Source organism: Mytilus californianus, unplaced genomic scaffold (genome assembly GCF_021869535.1).
Source record: "Mytilus californianus isolate M0D057914Y unplaced genomic scaffold, xbMytCali1.0.p SCAF_6, whole genome shotgun sequence".
NCBI classification, from domain to species: Eukaryota; Metazoa; Mollusca; class Bivalvia; order Mytilida; family Mytilidae; genus Mytilus; species Mytilus californianus.
In genome coordinates this window covers 84,674,840-84,681,504 of record NW_026262712.1, presented here as the reverse complement: position 1 = coordinate 84,681,504, position 6,665 = coordinate 84,674,840, and the positions used below count along the sequence as shown (strand labels likewise).

The 6,665-nt window shown below is 33.1% G+C and overlaps 1 long non-coding RNA gene across 1 annotated transcript; it reads right to left on the bottom strand.

The window, feature by feature from the left end:
- Positions 1–343: 343 nt before the first annotated feature.
- On the bottom strand, positions 344–6,464 carry LOC127706530 (uncharacterized). The gene is made up of 3 exons (XR_007984502.1): positions 5,887–6,464; positions 4,931–5,028; positions 344–545 (listed from the first exon to the last, which is right to left on the bottom strand). It is a non-coding gene; the product is annotated as an uncharacterized LOC127706530 (long non-coding RNA).
- Between the last annotated feature and the right edge of the window lie 201 nt (positions 6,465–6,665).

The window sequence follows — 6,665 nt, the reverse complement described above, 5'->3', positions numbered from 1 at the left end:
ATATCTATGTTGCTGCAATGTGGTCAATACAAACATGAAAATCATAAATGCTTCTAAAAAAAAACCCCATGACTAGACGAAAAACAAATTACTTAGTCTATATATACCAGTGCAAAATTTATAAAGAATTTTGAATGAAATTGGATAGCTGTTAAGATTACTGTACCTATAATGCTCTACATCACATCCTCGGAGATAACAGAATTAAAATAAGTCATATGAATCTTCAAATTTCAATAAAGTTGAATGTGTTTTTTTATACTTGAACGGCTATAGGTTTTACTATAAAACAAGTGTACACTAACTTTCTTGTAAAAGAAAAACCACAACATTAAAATCTCCATGAATGATGAACTGTTATTTTTTGAGACATCATCCCATGGAAGATTTAACTGTTGTTTTAAAGTTGGAAAGTTTCTGTTGCTTGTTTGGTTGGTTGAAATTGTTTCTGTTAGAAGCATTATCAGTCTCCCAATCTGATGTTGACTGCTGTGAAAGTTCAGTTGTTGTTGACACTGACAGAAAGGTTAGCTGCGAGTCTAGATCTGAAAACCACAAAACATACATACATAAATCAGGCTGTTAGTTTTCATATTTTTTCATTTTCTTATTTTGGGCCCTTTTATGGCTGGATATATATGCAGTATAGGTCTTGCTCATTGTTGAAGGCCATATGGCATATGAAGACCTATAGCTTTACTTCTATGTCATTTGTTCTTATTGGCAATCATACCACATTTTTTTTTAATTTCATATATACCACTGACAGGAAATAAAATTGACAACTTTTACTGTAAGTGGATGCAGTTACAAAATTCTCCCAACTAAAGCCAAATCATTTTTGCAGAATAGTTATTATCCACTCCTTTTAAGCAGGTCCAAATAGCCCTTAACATCTTTACAACAATAAAAATTGCCTCCATTTGGTTTGGCATGTCAAATTACCTCTCAATATATTTTACATTGAAAACAGACAATGGTGATAATTTGACCGCTTTTAGTGACAATCTTTGAAATGGTGACCATCTTTATATCTGTTCTCTGTGTCAAAGTACAGCTAAATATCAATATTCTTTAAAATCAAACTCAACAAAATTGAAAATTTTACCCTTTATTTGCTGTGTCCATCTTTAAAAAAAAAATTTCATTGTTTTGTTGGCATGTCAAAAGTGCTATAATTCCTTAATGTCAATTTTCATATAAAGCCATCTTGAAAATGTTTGCCATTTTGGAAGAAAAAACAACCTTACTTTGTTTAGCAAGTCAAACTACCACGACTATCCCTAATTAACAATTTTCATTAAATTAACCAGTGTTGAAATTTGTGCCATCCTTGGTGGCCATCTTGAAAATGTTTGACATCAGATAATCATCCACATATTGTGCTTTTCTTTTCACTAAAGTTTTATAAAAAGATAACACCAGTTACCTCAGAAAAGGACAAATTTTGTGGAAGATGAAGAAGAAATGCAAGTTTGGACAGAACATTCAAGCTATAACAGCTCTAAATTTGAAAAGGGGTTAAATATTTGACAAAGAATAGGTTTCTAACACAGAATAAATATGATATAAAGATAAAGTTTAATAGATTCAGCATATCAGAGAACCTCAAGATCAAATTAAGATTTAAAATTTAGATTAATTTTGGACCCTTTGGACCTCAATGTAAACCAATTTCATAATAAGGCTCAAAAACTAACTACAGGTTAGATTCAGGCTGAATCAGCATCTTTAAAACAAGAAATGATTGTAACAGGATGCTGTTACGAAGTCTCCCAAACGAAGCTCCCATAATTCGTAATTCCCAGGGTCGCCTGACATTGGGCAACGTCCAGTGATAATTGGTTTGGTCCAGTAAAGTTATATGCATTAGTGATGCCTGGGGACTAACCTTGTATATCATTCAAATCATCTTGGCATGACAAACCAGAATATATATGGTTTAGGGGTGGGGATCTCGACCATTTACAAGATATTAGAACTTTCTCAAATGGCAGGGGGTCGGGATGACCCCTGGGGACTAACCCTGTATATCATTCAAACCATCTTAGCATGACAAACCAGAATATATATGGTTTAGGGGTTAGGATCTTGACCACTTAGAAGATATTAGAACTTTCTTAAATGGCAGGGGGTGGGGGTGACCCCTGGGGACTAACCCTGTATAACATTTGATGTGCTTTATCATGACAAACCAGAATATATATGGTTTAGGGGTGGGGATCTCGACCATTTACAAGATATTAGAACTTTCACAAATGACAGGGGGTCGGGATGACCCCTGGGGACTAACCCTGTATATCATTCAAACCATCTTAGCATGACAAACCAGAATATATATGGTTTAGGGGTGGGGATCTTGACCACTTAGAAGATATTAGAACTTTCTTAAATGGCAGGGGGTGGGGTGACCCCAGGGGACTAACCCTGTATTTCATTTGATGTGCTTTATCATGACAAACCAGAATATATATGGTTTAGGGGTGGGGATCTCGACCATTTACAAGATATTAGAACTTTCTCAAATGGCTCAGGGTCAGGATGACCCCTGGGGACTAACCCTGTATATCATTCAAACCATCTTAGCATGACAAACCAGAATATATATGGTTTAGGGGTGGGGATCTTGACCACTTAGAAGATATTAGAACTTTCTTAAATGGCAGGGGGTGGGGGTGACCCCTGGGGACTAACCTTGTATTTCATTTGATGTGCTTTATCATGACAAACCAGAATATATATGGTTTAGGGGTGGGGATCTCGACCATTTACAAGATATTAGAACTTTCTCAAATGGCAGGGGGTCGGGATGACCCCTGGGGACTAACCCTGTATATCATTCAAACCATCTTAGCATGACAAACAAGAATATATATGGTTTAGGGGTGGGGATCTTGACCACTTACAAGGTATTAGAACTTTCTTAAATGGCAGGGGGTGGGGGTGACCCCTGGGGACTAACCCTGTATTTCATTTAATGGGCTTTATCATTTAGAACATTTTCAATTAAAAAGATTGTGTTTATCACAAACGGTTTTCAATTTATAATCATTTGAAAATTTAAAAAAATAAAATCCCATAGGGTTCTATAGTAAAACCCTCTTTTCTTTTTGCCCCTCAAAGTACCCCTTTTTAAACCCCATTGCACAAACAAAACCCTGATTGCACCACTAGACATGTTAGTCTAACATATTGTGAAACCCTAAGTTAATCTGACAAGCGGTTTTGGAGAATGGGTGCGGACAAGTTCAAATTTAAAAGCGGCGGAAGAAGAAGAAGAAGAAGAAGAAGAAGAAGAAGAAGAAGAAGAAAAAGAAGAAGAAGAAGAAGAAGAAGAAGAAGAAGAAGAAGAAGAAGAAGAAGAAGAAGAAGAAGAAGAAGAAGAATAATAAGAACTGAGCAAAAACAATAAGTCTTCCCAAACTTCGTTTGGGAGACTTAATTATTGTTGAAATCAAACACAGTTAAATTATGGACCCCATTTGAACCAACTTGAAAACTGGGACCAAAATCATAAATCTAAGTACATATTTATATTCAGGATATTTGATTATTTCTATTTCATGTATTTATCATTCAAAGAACCCTAATTCATTGTAATTAGAGTTCAAGTTTTGTTAAAATTAAACTAAGTTAAAATTTGGACCCTTTGGACTTTAAAATGTGGACAAATTTGAAAACCGGACCAAAATTAAAAATCTAAATATAAAACATTTGCATTTTGTATATCAAAAGATCCTCAAGAATTCAAGTTGTGTAGAAATAAGAAAAAAAATTTTGGACCATTTTGAAATCAATGTGAACCAATTTAAAATGGGGCCCAATTGCAACATCTTAAATTATTTAAATACATTGTTAGATTTAGCATATTAAGAACCCAAATAATGTATTTATTTTAATTTGTTCTTGTCCTAAACATGCATGAACTATTTGCCATTGGACATTGGCATTACCAACAACCAATCAATAAATCGAACAGGTGAAATATCTTCAAAAGTACCAATAAAAATCTCCCCCTTTTATATTTGAAAAAGTAAAATCACAAAAATACTGAACTCCAAGGAAAATTCAAAAAGGAAAGTCCCCAATCAAATGGCAAAAATCAAAAGTTCAAACACATCAAACGAATGGATAACAACTGTCATATTCCTGACTTGGTACAGGCATTTTCTTATGTAGAAAATGGTGGATTGAACCTGGTTTTATAGCTAGATAATAAACCTCTCACTTGTACATGTATGACAGTCGCATCAAATTCCATTATATTGACAACGATGCGTGAACAAAACAAACAGACACAATAGGTAAAATTGTCAAAAATAGGGGTACAGCAGTCAACATTGTGTTATCATCTTAATCACTATAAAAACAAACAAATGTAACGAAGAAGCACAAAAAGGCATACATCAAATTAAACATCCTCATTTTGCTTATATTATACGATTTTATATATCTATGTAAAATCCACCCATAAAGGATGGAAGGTTTTAAGTACTGGCGTAAAATCGCGCGTTTGAAATTCGCACAGGTAGGCATAAAATAATTTTGTCGTTCAAAGTATGACGGGATACATAAATACAGAGTCACGTAAAATGGATATCACAAAAAAACAGACTTAACAGTAAAAGTAATACGTATTAATAAATAAAATAATTGAAATGGAATGTATGAACAGTTCATTAGTCATTGTTAGTTATTGAATGGAAACTATAGGAGCCACCCAATATAGTACTACAAATTAAAATTAGCAAAGTGATTTTTCAATGGGAAAACCAAGTTAACAAAGACCTGTTTAATAAAACTGATGTACAAATGTATAACATGTAATTGTATAATTATGTTATTTAATTATATAAGTGATTACATATACTTTGTATGATTACCATGTTATACAAACAGTTAAATTAATATATAAGTTAATATAACTTACCAATATCTTCTTCTATACATGTATTTAGTTTGACCTGGCTATTGTCACTTTTACAAAAATTCATCTTAATTGAGCATTGCTTGCATATATATATAGCCCTACAAATAAAAAGTGTTAAACTATAAAATAATTCTTCAATTTTGTTTTACATGAAATAAAATATATCAGACAGGAAATGTAGGGTAGTGTAGCATCACTGTGCATGTAGATTAAATGTATGTTTTTTTTTCTTTTAAAAAGGGCTCTATATATAAGTAATCTACATACATGTACATGTAGGGTCCTAAAATTGAACTTTACAAAAGTTTGCAATGCTTTAGATTTTTTTAGTCTCCATGGCCTATTAGTTCATTAAAAAAATATTATTCTCTGGATAAAGTTGTCTAGTGTTACATGTACAGTATGTTGTATGTAAAACATGTATTTGTAGGAGGTTTTTCCACGAGATAAAAGTTTTTTTAGTAGACAAAGAGCTGAACAAATTCCAGTAAGAACTGAAAATATAACTTAGGGGAAGAGAATAAAAACCTGACCTGCTAACCGTTGAATATGTTGAAATAGATTTTTATTATTATCATGATTCTGGTTTATAAATTGATTTTTTAAAGCAGAAAATAAATATATATTGTACCCTGGTTAATAGCTTGAAAATTAAAATTCTGTCCTAAGCTGACAAGGACATAAATATTTTAACCATTCTAACCATCCCCCTTGCTTTTTTAATCAAATGGTCCCAAGACAGAACAATGTATATACGGATATATATTATTTGCTTGCACTTTGCCATAGGAAATAAATAAGATGTCTTAGAAACAGGTCAGGTGTAAAAGAATATTCACATGCCCCTTCAACACCCACCCCCTCCTTTTTTTAATCTAGCTAATGTATCAATTGTTGGTCCCCTAATTTCAGATTGACTATATGGAACAAATGAAAATTGATTGTAAGATTTGTACCTGTTCCTACTGGAATAACTCGTCCTGTATACAGCCTGTTTTGAAAGGGTGAAGATCCTTGGTCAGCTTTGGCTTTGCTGGAAGAGGGTTGGACGAGATGTTGACATCTTGCTTGACTATCATGTCAATGAATTCCATAAAAGTCCCTGTACTTCGAGCATATTCAAAGACAAGATGATGTAACAACCATGGGAAAATAAACCACTCCTTGTCTTATATAAAATAAGGAGTCCTGTTGGAAATTCTACACCAGTTTTCAGTATTATTCAGACTTCCTAAATGTACATGAATGGTAGTCTGTATCTGTATGAATATGTTTGGTTACCAATGCTGGTTTCAATACCACGGTAGAGAGAGTGTCGTTGATTTATTGATGGTGCGCCAGAGCAGTTTTGACACTCTCAATCTCAATTTTGGTGCGAGCAAGGTGGTTCCACTCGCTCACCTTTTTTTTACGAAGAATGATTTAGAATACTTTTGTTTTGCTCGTTGAAATCTAAAAACACCTTTTGCTGTTCATGGACTTATTTTTCCAATCAATATTTATCATGTTTATTCACTAAATTATTGTCATGATTGTCAAAATTCGTTGTGAAACAATAAAGCTTATTACACTTTTACAGAAGATATAGTTAGGAAGTACATATATTGTATATAGTTGTAAATATTTATTTGTGTTCTTTTTTCTTAATTATTATTATTGGTTTTGGTAATGCAGCCTTGGTATACCAAGACAGTCACAAGCCTGTTTAATGCAAAGTGTCCATACCGTAATATAA